At 41.3% G+C, this 19419-nt stretch overlaps 1 protein-coding gene across 47 annotated transcripts in view; it reads right to left on the minus strand.

Annotated features, from left to right (window-relative positions):
* AOPEP (aminopeptidase O (putative)) overlaps positions 1–18551 on the minus strand; it is a 333384-nt gene extending 314833 nt beyond the window's left edge. For all 47 annotated transcript variants that reach the window (XR_013383609.1, XR_013383592.1, XR_013383612.1 and 44 more), the window contains exon 1: positions 18461–18551. The gene's annotated coding sequence lies outside the window, so the exon portion shown is untranslated. The remainder of the gene's footprint in view (positions 1–18460) is intronic.
* Positions 18552–19419: the final 868 nt, after the last annotated feature.

Below are 19419 nucleotides of genomic sequence, written 5' to 3' on the forward strand. Positions count from 1 at the left end.
GGCAGGCTAGTGAGAGTGGTACTTGTTAAAAACACAGATCCTTATGGGCACCTGGGTGACTCAGCCCGTTAAGTGTCTGACTCTTGATTTCAGCTCAGGTCATGATCTCAGGGTTGTGGGATTAAACCCTGCATTGTGCTCACACACTAAGTATGGAGCCTGATTAAGATTCTCTCTCTCCCTCTACCTCTACGCCCTTCAAAAAAAAAAAAAAAAAGTCTACTAAGAAAACAATACAGATTCTTGGATACTGTGTCAGATGTTTTAAATCTAAATTTCCAGGGACAGGGGCTAATAATCCACACTACATAAGACGTCTAAGTAATTCTATTCTAATACTTCTGAACCTTATAGCTACCTGAACTCTTGCTATCAAAAACGCCATGAAAACAAGATTCTCACAGATCATTGCCTACACAAAGTACAAAAAAGAAAATCAAGAGATAAATATTTAAAATGAAAAAGGAGGGCAGCCCCAGTGGCGCAGCGGTTTGGCGCCGCCTGCAGCCTGGGGTGTGATCCTGGAGACCCGGGGTCGAGTCCCACGTCGGGCTCCCTGCATGGAGCCTGCTTCTCCCTCTCCCTCTGCCTGTGTCTCTGCCTCTCTCTGTGTTTATGAATAAATAAATAAAATATTAAAAAAAAATAAATAAATAAAATAAAATAAAATAAAATAAAATAAAATAAAATAAAATAAAATAAAATAAAATGAAAAAGGAGGCAAAGTGAAAAGTTGTCTTCTATTACGGTTCAGCAGAATTTAGATTCCAGTGTGAACTGCAGCCATGAACAGGGAGTATTCTCCACCAATAAGCACAAAGTTACCTGTTACATCTATAGTGTAGATATCAGTATCTCTTCTGCCCTTCAACTTGAAACACAGCATACTGTGTAAAAACAATGTCATCCCTAAATAAAGATTGAAGGATGTTCCAGCACACAATACACTTTTCATTCATTCTTTCTCAACAGTGACTTTGATACCACACTTAGGCAAAGTGGTTCTTTTTTTTTTTTTTTAAGATTTTATTTATTTATTCATGAAAGTCACAGAGAGAGAGGCAGAGACACAAGCAAGCTCCCTGCGGGAAGCTGATGTAGCACTCGATCCCAGGACCCTGGGATCAAGACCTGAGCCAAAGGCGGACACTGAGCCACCTGGGTACCCCCCTCAACCACTTGAAATTGCCTGAGCCGGTGGTTTTCAAACACGACATATACTTAGAATCACCTGAAGATCCTGTTAAATATCAACTAATGGGCTCTAAGAATTTGCATTTCTAACAAGTTCCAGGTGATACTAAAGTTGTTGGTCTAGCAACCAGACTTTGAGAAGCACTGATTTAGCTAACTCTGTTCTCCTCCCAACCAGCACTATTTAAGATTCACTGTGGAGTTCAATGATGCTTTAAAAGGAGGGGGTATGGGGAGGTGGCGGCTCCATCTGGCAAATGCTCTAACTGCTGGCTTCTTTGTAGGACTGTACTCAGAATCTTCAAGAAGTCCCCATCATTCAAAACTTGCAGTTTGGGTGAAAAGCTTGTCCTTCCTTGGCAACTCCCTCTCCTAATTCCTGACCTCTGCCTGACTCTACAGTCCCCACTTCTTACCCTGTGTGGACGACCTTTCTGTCCTCTATAGGAAATCATACTTCCTACAGCAGGAAAGCTGTAGGAAGGGCAAGAGGTCCCTCTGTTCCTGTCTTAGGAAGCTACATTTCCTTTAGCCAGAAATCAAGACAGGCTCTCTCCATTTCGTGATTTATTTGGTGACTGTCACAGAGCTACAGCTACAGACCACCTTGGTGATTCCCTAGACATATCAGCAATGTCTCATTACTTACATTCTGGTCCTCCATGGGAATAAATATATAAAAGATTTCTCCACTAAGAGATAGGTCCGGAATCTACACAGTACATATGGGTGCACCATTCTCTGTAGATGGCTTTCAAATCCATCTCATTAAGGTTTAAAATATACTCCTAGCATCAAGTTCTAAGTGGTGAACTGAACGTGTATGCCAGCCTCCCGAAGAAAAGATTTCAACTAATTCCTAGAAATTGAAAAGTATGTGAGAGCAAAATAAGAAAATGCACTTGATACAGCATCAATATCTTTGGAAGATATTCCATTACCTTTTCAGAATCTCCATTACCTTTTCAACTTGAACACACAACTGAACATATATAATTGAGGCCCATGTTAAAATTAATTAGGAAGATTTAAAAGTAAGGTTAAGCAATTTATCTTTCTTTGACACTTTGATATATACTTAAGGAAAAAGCATAAACCTGGAGAACAATAGAGACTAGCACCAGCAGGGAAATATGTTTTTAAAGTGTTAGCCATAAACTGACCTTTTGGAGGAGGAGCAAGATGGTGGAAGAGTAGGGTGTCCAAATCACCTGTCCCCACCAAATTACCTCGAAAACCTTCAAATTATCCTGAAAATCTATGAATTCGGCCTGAGATTTAAAGAGAACAGCTGGAATGCTACAGTGAGAAGAGTTCGCGCTTCTATCAAGGTAGGAAGACGGGAAAAAGAAATAAAGAAACAAAAGGCCTCCAAGGGGGAGGGGCCCCGCGAGGAGCCGGGCTAAGGCTGGGGCGAGTGTCCCCAGGACAGGAGAGGCCCGTCCCGGAGAAGCAGGAGCTGCACCAACCTTCCTGGGCGGAAAGGGGCTTGCAGGGAGTTGGAGCAGGACCCCAGGAGGGCGGGGGTGCCCTCAGGCTCCCAGGGACAGTTACAAAGGAGTGCGCCCCGGGAGAGTGCGCCGAGCTCCCTGACGGCTGCAGCGCGCACGGCGGGATCCGGAGCAGCTCAGGGGGGCTCGGGCAGAGGAAGAGGCTCCGTGCGGAGAGGGCTGCACGGCTCCCGGAGCAGCTCGGAGGGGCTTGGGCAGCGGCTCCGCGGAGGGGGCTGTGCTGCCGGGAGCGCGAATCCAACAGCACAGGCCCCGGGAGCACAGGGCGCTGGGACATAGCCCAGGATCCAGCCTCCCCCCGGGATAGGCAGAGGCCGGGAGGGCACAGGACAGCAAGGACGCTCCTGCCCCGAGCTGAGCAGATCAGCGGCCCCGCCCCGGAGCCTCCAGGCCCTGCAGACCGAGAGCTCTGTAGTTCCTGCGGGGGCTGAATCCAGGGCTCCAGAGCTGGCCGCTGCCACTACGGTTGTTCCTCCTGGGGCCTCACAGGGTAAACAACCCCCACTGAGCCCTGCACCAGGCAGGGGGCAGAGCAGCTCCCCCAAGTGCTAACACCTGAAAACCAGCACAACAGGCCCCTCCCCCAGAAGACCAACTAGACGGACAAGTTCCAGGGGAAGTCAAGGGACTTAAAGTATACAGAATCAGAAGATACTCCCCCGTGGTTTGTTGTTGTTGTTGTTGTTGTTTGTTTTTTTGTTGTTGTTGTTGTTGTTGTTGCTTTTTGATTTGTTTCCTTCCCCCACCCTTTTTTTCCTTTCTTTTTCTTTCTCTTTCTTTTTTTTTTTCTTCCTCTTTTCTTTTTTCTTTTTCTCTTTTCTTTCCTTCTTTCTCTCCTCTCTTTTTCTCATTTTCCCAATACAACTTGTTTTTGGCCACTCTGCACTGAGCAAAATGACTAGAAGGAAAACCTCACCTCAAAAGAAAGAATCAGAAACAGTCCTCTCTCCCACATAGTTACAAAATCTGGATTACAATTCAATGTCAGAAAGCCAATTCAGAAGCACTATTATACAGCTACTGGTGGCTCTAGAAAAAAGCATAAAGGACTCAAGAGACTTCATGACTGCAGAATTTAGAGCTAATCAGGCAGAAATTAAAAATCAATTGAATGAGATGCAATCCAAACTAGAGGTCCTAACGATGAGGGTTAACGAGGTGGAAGAACGAGTGACTGACATAGAAGACAGGTTGGTGGCAAAGAGGGAAACTGAGGAAAAAAGAGACAAACAATTAAAAGACCATGAAGACAGATTAAGGGAAATAAACGACAGCCTGAGGAAGAAAAACCTACGTTTAATTGGGGTTCCTGAGGGCGCCGAAAGGGACAGGGGGCCAGAATATGTATTTGAACAAATCCTAGCTGAAAACTTCCCTAATCTGGGAAGGGAAACAGGCATTCAGATCCAGGAAATAGAGAGATCCCCCCCTAAAATCAATAAAAACCGTTCAACACCTCGACATTTAATAGTTAAGCTTGCAAATTCCAAAGATAAAGGGAAGATCCTTAAAGCAGCAAGAGACAAGAAATCCCTGACTTTTATGTGGAGGAGTATTAGGGTAACAGCAGACCTCTCCACAGAGACCTGGCAGGCCAGAAAGGGCTGGCAGGATATATTCAGGGTCCTAAATGAGAAGAACATGCAACCAAGAATACATTATCCAGCAAGGCTCTCATTCAAAATGGAAGGAGAGATAAAGAGCTTCCAAGACAGGCAGGAACTGAAAGAATATGTGACCTCAAACCAGCTCTGCAAGAAATTTTAAGGGGGACTCTTAAAATTCCCCTTTAAGAAGAAGTCCAGTGGAACAATCCACAAAAACAAGGACTGAATAGATATCATGATGACACTAAACTCATATCTCTCAATAGTAACTCTGAACGTGAACGGGCTTAATGACCCCATCAAAAGGCGCAGTGTGTCAGACTGGATAAAAAAGCAGGACCCATCTATTTGCTGTCTACAAAGGACTCATTTTAGACAGAAGGACACCTACAGCCTGAAAATAAAAGGTTGGAGAACCATTTAACATTTGAGTGGTCCTCAAAAGAAAGCAGGGGTAGCCATCCTTATATCAGATAAACTAAAATTTATGGCCCAAAGACCATAGTGAGAGATGAAGAGGGACACTATATCATACTTAAAGGATCTATCTAACAAGAGGACTTAACAATCCTCAATATATATGCCCCGAATGTGGGAGCTGCCAAATATATAAATCAATTAATAACCAAAATTAAGATATACTTAGATAATAATACACTTATACTTGGTGACTTCAATCTAGCTCTTTCTATACTCGATAGATCTTCTAAGCACAACATCTCCAAAGAAACGAGAGCTTTAAATGATACACTGGACCAGATGGATTTCACAGATATATACAGAACTTTACATCCAAACTCAACTGAATACCCATTCTTCTCAAGTGCACATGGAACTTTCTCCAGAATAGACCACATACTGGGTCACAAATCAGGTCTGAACCGATACCAAAAGATTGGGATCGTCCCCTGCGTATTCTCAGACCATAATGCCTTGAAATTAGAACTAAATCACAAAAAGAAGTTTGGAAGGACTTCAAACACATGGGGGTTAAGAGCCATCTTGCTAAAAGATGAAAGGGTCAACCAGGAAATTAAGGATGAATTAAAAAGATTCATGGAAACTAACGAGAATGAAGATACAACCATTCAGAATCTTTGGGATACAGCAAAAGCAGTCCTGAGGGGGAAATACATCGCAATACAAGCATCCATCCAAAAACGGGAAAGAACTCAAATCAAAAGCTAACCTTACACCTAAAGGAGCTAGAGAAAAAACAGCAAATAGATCCTACACCCAGCAGAAAAAGAGAGTTAATAAAGATTCAAGCAGAACTCAACAAAATCGAGACCAGAAGAACTGTGGAACAGATCAACAAAACCAGGAGTTGGTTCTTTGAAAGAATTAATAAGATAGATAAAACACTAGCCAGCCTTATTAAAAAGAAGAGAAAGAAGACTCAAATTAAGAAAATCATGAATGAGAAAGGAGAGATCACTACCAACACCAAGGAAATACAAACGATTTTAAAAACATATTATGAACAGCTATACGCCAATAAATTAGGCAATCTAGAAGAAATGGACGCACTTCTGGAAAGCCACAAATTACCAAAACTGGATCAGGAAGAAATAGAAAACCTGAACAGGCCAATAACCAGGGAGGAAATTGAAGCAGTCATCCAAAACCTCCCAAGACACAAAAGTCCAGGGCCAGATGGCTTCCCTGGGGAATTCTATCAAACGTTTAAAGAAGAAACCATACCTATTCTACTAAAGCTGTTTGGAAAGATAGAAAGAGATGGAGTACTTCCAAATTCATTCTATGAGGCCAGCATCACCTTAATTCCAAAACCAGACAAAGACCCCACCAAAAAGGAGAATTATAGACCAGTATCCCTGATGAACATGGATGCAAAAATTCTCAACAAGATACTAGCCAAGAGGATACAACAGTACATTAAGAAAATTATTCACCATGACCAAGTAGGATTTATCCCCGGGACACAAGGCTGGTTTAACACTCCTAAAACAATCAATGTGATTCATCAGCAAGAGAAAAAACAAGAACCATACGATCCTCTCATTAGATGCAGAGAAAGCATTTGACAAAATACAGCATCCATTCCTGATCAAAACTCTTCAGAGTGTAGGGATAGAGGGAACATTCCTCAACATCTTAAAAGCAATCTACGAAAAACCCACAGCAAATATCATTCTCAATGGGGAAGCACTGGGAGCCTTTCCCCTAAGATCAGGAACAAGACAGGGATGTCCACTCTCACCACTGCTATTCAACATAGTACTAGAAGTCCTAGCCTTAGCAATCAGACAACAAAAAGACATTAAAGGCATTCAAATTGGTAAAGAGGAAGTCAAACTCTCCCTCTTTGCTGATGACATGATACTCTACATAGAAAACCCAAAAGACTCCACCCCAAGATTGCCAGAACTCATACAGCAATTGGGCAGTGTGGCAGGATACAAAATCAATGCCCAGAAGTCAGTGGCATTTCTATACACTAACAATGAGACTGAAGAAAGAGAAATTAAGGAGTCAATCCCATTTACAAGTGCACCCATAAGCATAAGATACCTAGGAATAAACCTAACCAAAGAGGTAAAGGATCTCTACCCTAAAAACTATAGAACACTTCTGAAAGAAATTGAGGAAGACACAAAGAGATGGAAAAATATCCCATGCTCATGGATTGGCAGAATTAATATTGTGAAAATGTCAATGTTACCCAGGGCAATTTACACGTTTCATGCAATCCCTATCAAAATACCATGGACTTTAGAACAGAGAGTTAGAACAAATTATTTTAAGATTTGTGTGGAATCAGAAAAGACCCCGAATAGCCAGGGGAATTTTAAAAAAGAAAACCACACCTGGGGGCATCACACAATGCCAGATTTCAGGTTGTACTACAAAGCTGTGGTCATCAAGACAGTGTGGTACTGGCACAAAAACAGACACATAGATCAATGGAACAGAATAGAGAATACAGAAGTGGATCCTCAACTTTATGGTCAACTAATATTCGATAAAGGAGGAAAGACTATCCACTGGAAGAAAGACAGTCTCTTCAATAAATGGTGCTGGGAAAATTGGACAGCCACGTGCAGAAGAATGAAACTAGACCACTCTCTTGCACCAGACACAAAGATAAACTCAAAATGGATGAAAGATCTAAATGTGAGACAAGATTCCATCAAAATCCTAGAGGAGAACACAGGCAACACCCTTTTTGAACTCGGCCACAGTAACTTCTTGCAAGATACATCCACGAAGGCAAAAGAAACAAAAGCAAAAATGAACTATTGGTACTTCATCAAGATAAGAAGCTTTTGCACAGCAAAGGATACAGTCAGCAAAACTCAAACACAACCTACAGAATGGGAGAAGATATTTGCAAATGACGTATCAGATAAAGGACTAGTTTCCAAGATCTATAAAGAACTTCTTAAACTCAACACCAAAGAAACAAACAATCCAATCATGAAATGGGCAAAAGACATGAACAGAAATCTCACAGAGGAAGACATTGACATGGCCAACACGCATATGAGAAAATGTTCCGCATCACTTGCCATCAGGGAAATACAAATCAAAACCACAATGAGATACCACCTCACACCAGTGAGAATGGAGAAAATTAACAAGGCAGGAAACCACAAATGTTGAAGAGGATGTGGAGAAAAGGGAACCCTCTTACACTGTTGGTGGGAATGTGAACTGGTGCAGCCACTCTGGAAAACTGTGTGGAGGTTCCTCAAAGAGTTAAAAATAGACCTGCCCTACGACCCAGCAATTGCACTGTTGGGGATTTACCCCAAAGATACAGATGCAATGAAACGCCGGGACACCTGCACCCCGATGTTTCTAGCAGCAATGGCCACAATAGCCAAACTGTGGAACGAGCCTCGGTGTCCATCGAAAAATGAGTGGATAAAGAAGATGTGATTTATGTATACAATGGAATATTCCTCAGCCATTAGAAATGACAAATACCCACCATTTGCTTCAACGTGGATGGAACTGGAGGGTATTATGCTGAGTGAAGTAAGTCAATCGGAGAAGGACAAACATTATATGTTCTCATTCATCTGGGGAATATAAATAATAGTGAAAGGGAATATAAGGGAAGGGAGAAGAAATGTGTGGGAAATATCAGAAAGGGAGACAGAACATAAAGACTCCTAACTCTGGGAAACGAACTAGGGGTGGTAGAAGGGGAGGAGGGCGGGGGGTGGGAGTGAATGGGTGACGGGCACTGGGGGTTATTCTGTATGTTGGTAAATTGAACACCAATAAAAATAAATTTAAAAAAAATAATAAAACCACCTTTTTGCACCAAAAAAAAAAGTGTTAGCCATAAACTGATTAAATGTTGCAAATATTGCATACCATTAACAATTTACCCGGGAGTGTGAAAAATATTACTTTCTTAAATCATTGTAAGAAAATGACTAAACACAACATACACTATAACCATGGTATTTCCAGAACCTAAAGTACTCTCTTTATTAGAAATGTTTTTAAAGCGATGTTCAGAATCAAAATGTTGGTTATGAACAATAGTCAAAGTCCTTGGGCACACATGTGCTCCCCTGAAGAATCTTCTGTCTGTCCAAGTGCTCAGTGTGGTTACAGACTGAGCACATTGTTTAGTGTCATCTGCCACTAGAGAGCAATGGACAGAATGTAATGCTGCTGCTTCTTAAAGGGCAACTTCTATGTGGCATGCTTTTCTATTTAGGATGAATGTCCATCTTTGCAGTTTGGAGAGAACAACTCATTTCTCTTTTGAGGTGCTCCACACGCCAAAAAAATCAAATCTGTATGAAAAGTTGGTTACCATTTTTTAATGAGGAAATGGATTAATCTTTTTCTTGGAAATCCTCATATTTAAGTATGGAAATAAGGTCATAAAATACCCCTGTTAATCACTGTTAGGGGATTTAGCCATCATAAGATATTCCTTGATAGAGCTACTTATTATTCTATATCAAATATAGTATAACACATTGATCAAATAGATTGGTATCCACAAAAAATAATTCATATAAGAATCAAGTAAAAATGCCAAGCTTCTGATGCCACCTACTTACTTCCTACTTTGCAATGACGACACTTGTGATATAACAAAATCTACATCAACTTATATCTATAGATAAGATATTTTTCAATGCCTTGTGAAAAGAGGTGGGAGTTAGTGCCCACTCTTTCTTGATGAATAATGCAAGTTAAACTCATTAAATAAAGTAAAAAAAAAAAAAGTTCCACTGAAGTATGGACTTATTAAATATAGGAAAAAGCATTTTTTTTTAAAGATTTTATTTTTTTATGAGAGACACGTAGAGAGAGGCAGAGACACAGGCAGAGGGAGAAGCAGGCTCCATGCAGGGAGCCCGATGTGGGACTCGATCCTGGTACTCCAGGATCACACCCTGGGCCGAAGGCAGACGCTCAATCATTGAGCCACCCAGGCATCCCGGAAAAAGCATTTAAAGGCATATTCCATATTCTACAAGTAGTTTATGGTCTGGCTTACCGAATCCACTGTAATTACTTCTCAATCAACACTGTACATACATATAAACTACAGTTTAAAAATAAATATTAAACAATGGAGATCCCTGGGTGGCTCAGCAGTTTAGCGCCTGCCTTTGGCCCAGGGCGTGATCCTGGAGTCCCGGAACCAAGTCCCACATCAGGCTCCCTGCATGGAGCCTGCTTCTCCTTCTGCCTGTGTCTCTGCCTCTCTTTCTCTCTGTCTCTCATGAATAAATAAATAAAATATTTAAAATAAATAAATAAAAAACAATAAGGAGCAAAAGAGAAGACAATGGGGGCAGGGGAAGGCAACGGAAAGAACATATCTAAGGTTTTAAGATTTAAGGATATGTTGACACTTCTGCCAAAGAGAGCAGACTTCATGAGATGCCCAAATGCAAAAGAAATACCATCAAATTAGGTCACACAGCACAGAACCAGGGCCTTTTGAAAAGTAATATATTTAGAGGTAAAGGATCTCAAAATCATATAAAGAAAATATAGAAAAAGAAACAAAAAAAGAACTCACTTAAAAAATATTACAAAAACCAAGCTGGATAGATTCCATAACTTTAAAACACTACTGGAGGAAGGTACAAAGTCAGGGAATTGATAATGTCAGAAAAAGAGCTGAGAAACACTTAATGGATAGAGTAAGGAAACAAATACCCAGAAAGTCCAGTTCTGTTCTCATTTCAGAAACTCAGGCTGTTCCTCGGCTGCTTTCCCAGTCTGCTCCAGGCTATTTTCCCTCACCCAAAATCACCTACTCAGTGCCAACAACCTTTGCCTTCACTCCACTCAGCAAACCAATGGTCCATTCTTAACATTTTCATTACTTGGAACAGCTTCATCACTGAAATACTTCATTTCCATAATCTAACATCACAGTGTGCCCTCCCGTTCTTCCTACTCTTTCTCTTGCTTACTCACCAACTCTTACTACATTGAAACTCCAGGTCCTCGACTCTTCCATTATCTTCAATGGGTCTGCTCCCTCTGGCTCTCAGGCAGAGGTTCCAGTTGGGGGATGATTTTGCCTCATAGAGGACATCTGGCAATGTCTGGAGACATTTTTAATTGTCACAACTGGAGGGATCAGCTACCAGCATCTAGTAGGTAGGGGCCAAGGATGCTAAACACCGTACATGCACACAGGACAGCCCCTATGAGGGAGAATTATAAATGTTTCTTAAGTTGGGAATCACTGGTCTGTGGTCTTCTTTGGATAACGTAATTCATTTCTTCAATCACTGGTCTGTGGCCTTCTTTGGATAACGTAATTCATTTCTTCAATCACTGGTCTGTGGCCTTCTTTGGATAAAGTAATTCATTTCTTCAATCACTCTTAGAACATTTAACCATTTTTCCCCTGCTCTTTCATCCTTCTGATACCAGTTCTATAAAACCTAACTTTCAACCAATTGAATCACCCAAGTTTTCTACTTCTAAATTCAGTGTACTGAACTTAACCAAAGCTAAAAAAATATTTTAAAAAAAATTTTTTTTTTTTAAATTTTTTATTTATTCATGATAGGCACACAGTGAGAGAGAGAGAGGCAGAGACACAGGCAGAGGGAGAAGCAGGCTCCATGCACCGGGAGCCTGACGTGGGATTCGATCCCGGATCTCCAGGATCGCGCCCTGGGCCAAAGGCAGGCGCCAAACCGCTGCGCCACCCAGGGATCCCAATTTTTTAAAAATTTTTTTAAAGATTTATTTATTTATTTATTCATGATAGACAGAGAGAGAGAGAGAGGCAGAGACACAGGAGGAAGGAGAAGCAGGCTCCATGCCGGGAGCCCGACGTGAGACTCATCCCGGGACTCCAGGATAGCGCCCTGGGCCAAAGGCAGGCGCCAAACCGCTGAGCCACCCAGGGATCCCCTAAAAAAATAAATTATTAAATAAATATCACATGACCAAGCAAAAGGCAGACACTACATATTCACAGATTCCAACCTCAATAGGCAAACCGCCCCCCCCCCCGCCCCGCCAGCATTACCAGGCTGGCAACCTTTCATGTCTCTCTCTAGTTGTCCCCTCACAACTCCTCTTCTTCCCCTTCATGACTATTCTAAGCTTCTACCTCTCCCCTCAATCTTTACCTCACCAAATCAGCACTCAGTATCAGCAAATTTACCTGCTTCCCTTAAGAAATTTTGCTGCCATCAGACAAGAACTTCCACATATCCCTTCCCCATACTATAAATGTATTCTTATCTATCCCCACCTTTCCCCAAGCCATCCCTCCCAGGAAGGTGAATAAGTGCCCTTCCTGTCCCAGCACTCCCTGTGCTCTGGCTATTGTCTCTCACTGACCCTTGGGACCCTGCTTCATCAATCATCCATGCCCTAAATGCCTTCCCTCAACTTCTTCCTCTTTCTCAGCCCTTTTCACCTCAGCAATAAGTGATTGTTCCAATCTCTTCTTAGGGGAAAAAACACGAATGAACAAAAACCCTTCCCTATTTCCAACATCTTTCTCCAACTCTTCTCTCTCCCCTGCACAGCCAAATTCCTTAAAAGAACTGTCTTTACTCCCTAACCCCATCCCACCATCTCCCTTCCAGTCCACTGCGTACACCCCTCCCATGCCACTAACACTCCACAGTGGAGGCAAATGACTCCCTATATATATCAACTTCAGGAGGTTCTTCCAGTTCTGAATTTTGGACCATTAACACACATGACCATACCCTCCTTAAACTTCTATCTTCTTTTGGTATTTGGATACTACTCTATTCTATCTCTTCCTACCAAGTTGGTGCTTCCTTCTCCCCTTTCCTAGACGGTGCATCCTCCAGTTCTAGCTTCAATTATTCTTATATGTCTATGCAATCCATGCTCTACTCACTTTGAACCCATATGCCCAGTCCCAACCTCTTCTAAGTTTTCCTAGTGAATGACATCACCATCCACTCAGTTACCCAAATACCCTAGATTTCTTACTCTCATCCACACATAAACAATTGCAAAATCCTACTGATTTAACCTAAGCATCTCTTGGATCCATCATATCAGTTCATTCTCTCAGCAACCTATCTAATCCAGGGCATTGTCTCTCACCTAGAACATATTATTATAAGAATAATTACCTATGAATAAAAAATGAGAGTCTCCTCTTACAAGTAAAGATGCTATACAAACACAATGAGATATGATTCAAAAGAACATAGAACATTGGATCTTTTTTAAAAATGGATTGTTCGAATGTGGAAACCATTTAATCAATACAGGTGTCAGATTCCTGACTGCTGAGTGAAGAGTATAAGAAAAATACCTAAGGGCCCTTTGTACCCTTAACATTCATTCTATAGTTCAATTTCTACTAGACATTACTCAGACAGTTCACACCTCCAAATATACACCATACTTGTTACGCACAGAAAATATGATCAGTGAAAAAGAAATAGGCTGAGATATCTCTCCTTTCCTGCCAAAATCTATCAAGCATATCCCAATCTCCACCAGTTTCAAAAACTAAACCTTCAATTGCAAGTGTCAAAGAAATAAAATGTGAGCAAAGAAAAAAAGCCAAGAAAAAATTATAGTGAAATTGATTATGTATCTAAAAATGCTATCTCAAGATAATTTCTTCAGGAATCAAGCAATACAGAGTAATGAGCAGCAAAATGAATGTGCCATAAACCATTCTGACAGTAACAACATTATAAACAAAAAGCTCATTTTTACCGACAGAAAAACAGTGTGGGAATTGTGCAATATCTAAAATCAAACACCAACACGATATACATGCAATATGAGATCTTAAAACGTTTCAGGATCTGCTTTTCACAGACAGGCTCTCAGAAAAAGACAATATGAACTAAGCTGTGAAAATGCAGTTTGTTTGTTTTTTTAAATTTTATTTATTTATGATAGTCACAGACAGAGAGAGAGAGGCGCAGAGACAGGCAGAGGGAGAAGCAGGCTCCATGCACCGGGAGCCCGATGTGGGATTCGATCCCGGGTCTCCAGGATCGCGCCCTGGGCCAAAGGCAGGCGCCAAACCGCTGCGCCACCCAGGGATCCCTGAAAATGCAGTTTGAATGCCATTCAAATGCTATCACTCCAACCAAATGAGAAGCACCTGTCACCCTTTTGACAATTTGGGTTCAAGATGCTCTTCCACTGCCTACTAAGCTCGGAAGTAATGTTCTATTTTAAAAATGGTATAAAAAGAGAGGGTAGAGGAAGAATGTAGCAGGCAAAACAATTTACATTGCAAAATTGATACGAAGCCAAGTGTCAACACAAAAAAAAAAAATAGACTCTGGAGCCACCCAGCCTGGGTTCAAATTCCAATTTCACCACCTACCAGTCATGCAATTTTAATACTTTAACTTAAGTCCTCTGTACCTAATTTCTTCATCTGTAAAAGAGTACAGTGATAGTACCTATTTCACAGGTAAAGTGCTTGGAATAATGCCTGGCATACTGTAAACACTATAGAAGTACTAGGTAACGTTATCCTAATTATTATTTACCTTACTACATTGAGACTAAATATTAGCTAAGAAGAACAATTACACTGCAATGCAGGCTCAAGCTCCAGTTTAGCACTGTTACCAGGTATTTGTTCACTGTTAAATAACATTATTTTCCATCCTTATCCTCTAGTTCACACATCAAATCACCAAGCTCATACCATATGAGATGAGTATATAGAAGCATAAATCAAAATGCATCAAAAGTATAGCAATGCTATATACATACAATGGAATATTATTCAGCCATAAAAAGGGATGAAATTCTGATGCTATTACACGGATGAACTCTCCCACAACAAGGATGAACCCTGAAAACATGCTAAGTGAATTAAATCAGATTCAAAAGGATAGTGCACGATTCCATCTAGAATAGGCAAATTCAGAGAAACAGAAGTAAAGTATAACAGAAGTTACCAGGAGTTGGGGTGGGGGAGGAGAGGAATTACTTTTTTTTAAAGAAGGTCCATCTCATCCTCTTTAAAAAAAAAAAAAAAAAAAAAAAAGATTTTATTTATTTATTAGAGAGAGAGAGAGCAGCGGCAGGAAAGAGGGAGAAGCAGACTCCATGGTGAGCAGAGAGCCCAATGTGGAATCACGGCCTGAGCAGAAGGCAGATGCTTAACCAACTAACCCATCCAGGCATGCTGGGGAATTACTTTTTAATGGGTGCAGAGTTTCTGTTTGGAATGATTAAAAAATTCTGGAAATGAATAACGGTGATAATTAAACCAATACTGGAAATGTGCTAATGCAATCAATCATATGCTTAAAAATGGTTAAAATAGTAAATTTTATATTATGAATATTTTACCACAATCAAAAAGTATCTTTTAAAAATACAACCTATATTTTCAACAGGAATTTTTTTTTAATTTTATTTATTTATTCATGAAAGACACAGAGAGAGAGAGAGGCAGAGACACAGAGGAGAAGCAAGCTCCATTCAGGAAGCCTGATGTGGGACTTGATCCCGGGACCCCAGGATTACACCCTGGGCCGAAGGCAGGCGCCAAACCGCTGAGCCACCCAGGGATCCCCTCAACAGGAATTTTCAACATGAACATCGGTCTCAATGGTACTAAAATTTTTAAAAATAGATCACTCATTTTCAAGTTCCTGACTATGGACACCAAAGCAGTCAATATCAACTCTTAGTTGGACTCGGTTTAAAACATATGCTTGGAGATGAGTACATACTTCACAAATTCAATAAGGAACATTATTTCATTTTGCTGATAGTCACCTTTTTTTTTAGCACGTTGAAGAGGAAAAAAAAGAAGATTACACTGAGGAAATACCTTTCTATGTGGCCAGTGCATAATGGTAGTTTTATAAGGAGGAATTTATCTACATGGAATCATAACATGAGTGCAACAGAATACCTGTGCAGGGCACCATAAATGGATATGTAAATCAACTGGTGTTCAATTCAAATGTAGAGGGGGTTCCCATATATTGGTGAACAATAATTTAAACCACTGAAATATCCCCAATTCAAAACAGAAATTAAAAGTCTATTATTTTGATACAATCCTAACATGAAATATTTGAAGTCTCCACTCCAAACACAACCAAAAGGCATATTGCATTTCAAAGACACAACAAAAGTAAATTTAATAAATTAGCATTTTCCCAGAATGGCTAAGGTTAAAGCACTCTAGGTAGGATAATTTAATTCTCCAGTAAACTCATAAATACCATCTGTCAAATATCATTCAACGAATGATACATAAGGCCAAAACCAGACTAACAATATTAGCAAACACTTGTAAGGCTCTTCCAATATGTCTGATTTGTTCTAAGCTCTTTACAGACACTAACCCACTTTATCCTCACAACAATCTTCTGAGAAAAGTATTCTTATTATTTACATTTTACAAATGAAGTAGTAGAGGGGTCAACTACCTTGTTTGAGCTCAATGAGTTGCTAGTAAGTGGTAGAGCTAGGACCTGAATAATGGAAATGTGGTTCCCCAATACCTGCTTTTAATCACTCTGGTTTACTATCTTTTGGTGATAACACTGAGCAATGGAACATATAAAAGCACAGGCAAACTCAAAAAGCAAACCAGTTTGGGTGGTCAAATATAATAAAAGCTCTGAGGAAATCGCTCTATCACAACACAGGGCAGTAAGGGATATTAAAAAGGACTGCTTCGACTCATAAGAAACGGTTAAAATACTTAGTATTTAAGAAGGCAAGGAATTGCTTAGGGCACTTAAAATTTTTCTATCCAAAACAGTCAATATGAGTTTCATGTCAAAAGGGATAAAACTTTCAACAATCCAGAATTACACATTCCCTGAGGGGTCTTAAAAGGGTTGTACTGAGCAATCTTGCTGGTCTCTTATTTCATTCTTAAAGATAAGGATGGTGTGTGTGTGTGTGTGTGTGTGTGTGTGTGTGTGTGTGTGTAGGAGGATCATAAATTAAGCTTTCTAGGTATTTTAATCCCAGCTATGTAAGAACTTAATACTAAAGATATTACAGGGGAGCCCCAGTGGCTTAGCGGTTTGGCAGTGCCTTCAGCCCAGGGCATGATCCTGGAGACCCAGGATCAAGTCCCACGTTGGGCTCCCTGCATGGAGCCTGCTTCTCCCTCTGCCTGTGTCTCTGCCTCTCTCTCTCTCTCTGTGTCTCTCATGAATAAATAAATAAAATCTTTTAAAAATAATAATATAAAATAAAGATATTACAAAGTGTCAAGTCATTTAGATTGATGACTGAATAAACTCATAGAATTATGTGTTACTATTGTGAAAAGCCTAGAACTTGATCATTTATAGTAGAGTTATAAAAAAAGAAAGAAAGAACAAAAAGGCATAGGTTTTGAAGTCATCCACAGACCTGAACTTAAAGCCTGGCTCCACCACTTAGTTACTATGAGTTTTTGGCAAGTTAACTTCACATACCTAAGCCTCAGTTTCCTCCTCTGTAAATTGAGGACAATATTTCCAAACTCACAAGGTTGTTGTGTAAGCTAAGAAGAAAGCACATGCAAAAAAAAAAAAAAGAAGAAGAAGAAAAGAAAAGAAAAGAAAAGAAAAGAAAAGAAAAGAAAAGAAAAAAGAAAGAAAGCAAGCAAGCACATGCAAAATGTCGAACACGGTCCCTGAGATAAAGCTGGCTAACAATGAGTGATTAGTATTCCCTAATCTTATTCTACTTTGTCCCCCTATATTAGAAGAATCTAATGTTACCAATAAGCAAGTCATTGTCAGGCTTCTCAAAATTACATGAAGATATGCTGTATTCAAAAATGGAACATAAAGTACAAAGAAATACAAAACCAAACCATCAACAGATCAAAGAGTTCATATCTTTGTTGGTTTTGTAAGAACCCATATTCTCTATCAACAAGTTGAATTTTTATTATTTTTTGCTGTCTAAACATTCCTATTGGAGTTCTGTTGCTTATTTATTTCGACGTCTAACTTTGTAAAGGTATTTGTTACCACTGCTTGAAAACCAAAAAGAGAGCCAGGAACAAGGAACATTTTAATGAAATGCTGTAAGAGTTCCCATCCATCTAAACAGCTGATTGGATCCCATGTGGATCATTTATTATCACAATAGATTTTCACATTACTAAACCACTTCCTTACTCAACAAATATATGCGTTAAGGAGCAAAACTCTGACTACCAGAGCGAATGCTCTTGAGGGACCCCAAAACTCAAAGTTCTGGTGCTTTCAGTAAGGATCCTAAGGGTGGGCAGTGGGAAGGGGGAGGGGGGGAGAAGACGGGTTTCACTGCAAGTGGAAATTAAGAGAATCACAAACTCTATCTCCTTAAACAGGACTGGAGACCCGTCTTGTGGGGCTAGGAGCGGAGAGGGGCGGGCGCAGTGGGCCTGGAGACAAGAGAGCAAGAAGGAGGCGAATGCAGGCTTTAGAATGGTCTGTGACACGGGGAGGGGGAAGGCAGCGCCCGACGGCACCCCGAGAGCGAGGCGGAGAGAAGTGGCCGCTCAGCCCGAGTCCCCAGGACAGGTTCAGCCTCAGGAGTCTGGGAGGACTGACAGGGAATGGGGACCCCACCGACGGAAGATGAGGGTTGAGGAGGGTTCCCCGTCGCCTTCAAACGGACTCCAGCTGGCCATCGCGGCGCGGGAGACGAGGGAGGCACGGACCCACCAGGGAGCGCACAGGTTACCTGTCTTAGCCGCCTGCCCACGAGTCTCCACTTCCGCAGACTTTGGGTTACCACGGGCTACCCGGCCGCGCCTCGTGACGTCATCCAAGCGCGCCCCAGCTGCAGGCGATCCGGCCCGCCCCCTCCGGCAGAGCGGGGCGGGGTCGCGGTGTGGGGGCGGGGCCTGCGCAAGCGCGGAGCTGCGACGGGCGAGCGAGGGCTTGTAGGGACAGCTGGGCTTCAGGGATGTGGGCTTTACCCTCTTACCCGGTTAATTCTTTTTTTTTTTTTTTTTTAAGATTTTTTTTAATTTTTATTTATTTATGATAGTCACACAGAGAGAGAGAGAGAGGCAGAGACATAGGCAGAGGGAGAAGCAGGCTCCATGCACCGGGAGCCCGATGTGGGATTCGATCCTGGGTCTCCAGGATCGCGCCCTGGGCCGAAGGCAGGCACTAAACCACTGCACCACCCAGGGATCCCTACCCGGTTAATTCTAACTGCAAACTCTTATAGGCACTTGAGGAAAAAAGTGAGTTACAACAATGCACTTTTTATCCCTTATTTTACGCTGTCCCTGATCTATGACTGTAGTGTACATATTCATCGCACCACAATTCATTAAAGTCCCATTATGTGCCTGACAAGCAGTGTTAAGAGAATCTAGGGGGTACAGCAGTGAACAAAACAGTAATCCTCTGGAGATTACTAGCTAGTTCAGAAAGTAAACATTGAATAACTCAACAAATCTATACGCATTGGTAAAGATCAGAAGTGTATGGAAGGAAAAACGTTGCTCAGAAACTAAAGGAAGGAGGGCGCCCCATTAGTTTGAGATGTTAAGGAAGTAACTATGAAGAGGCCTGTTGAACTGAGAAGTCAGCTCTGTCAAGATCTGGAGGAAGAACAACCAAGAGAAGGATGGATATGTTCAAAAGCTGTGGGGAAGGGATAAAATGTGGTGTCCCTGATAAAAGAAA

This window comes from Canis aureus, chromosome 1 (assembly GCF_053574225.1).
Source record: "Canis aureus isolate CA01 chromosome 1, VMU_Caureus_v.1.0, whole genome shotgun sequence".
In the NCBI taxonomy this organism is placed as follows: Eukaryota; Metazoa; Chordata; class Mammalia; order Carnivora; family Canidae; genus Canis; species Canis aureus.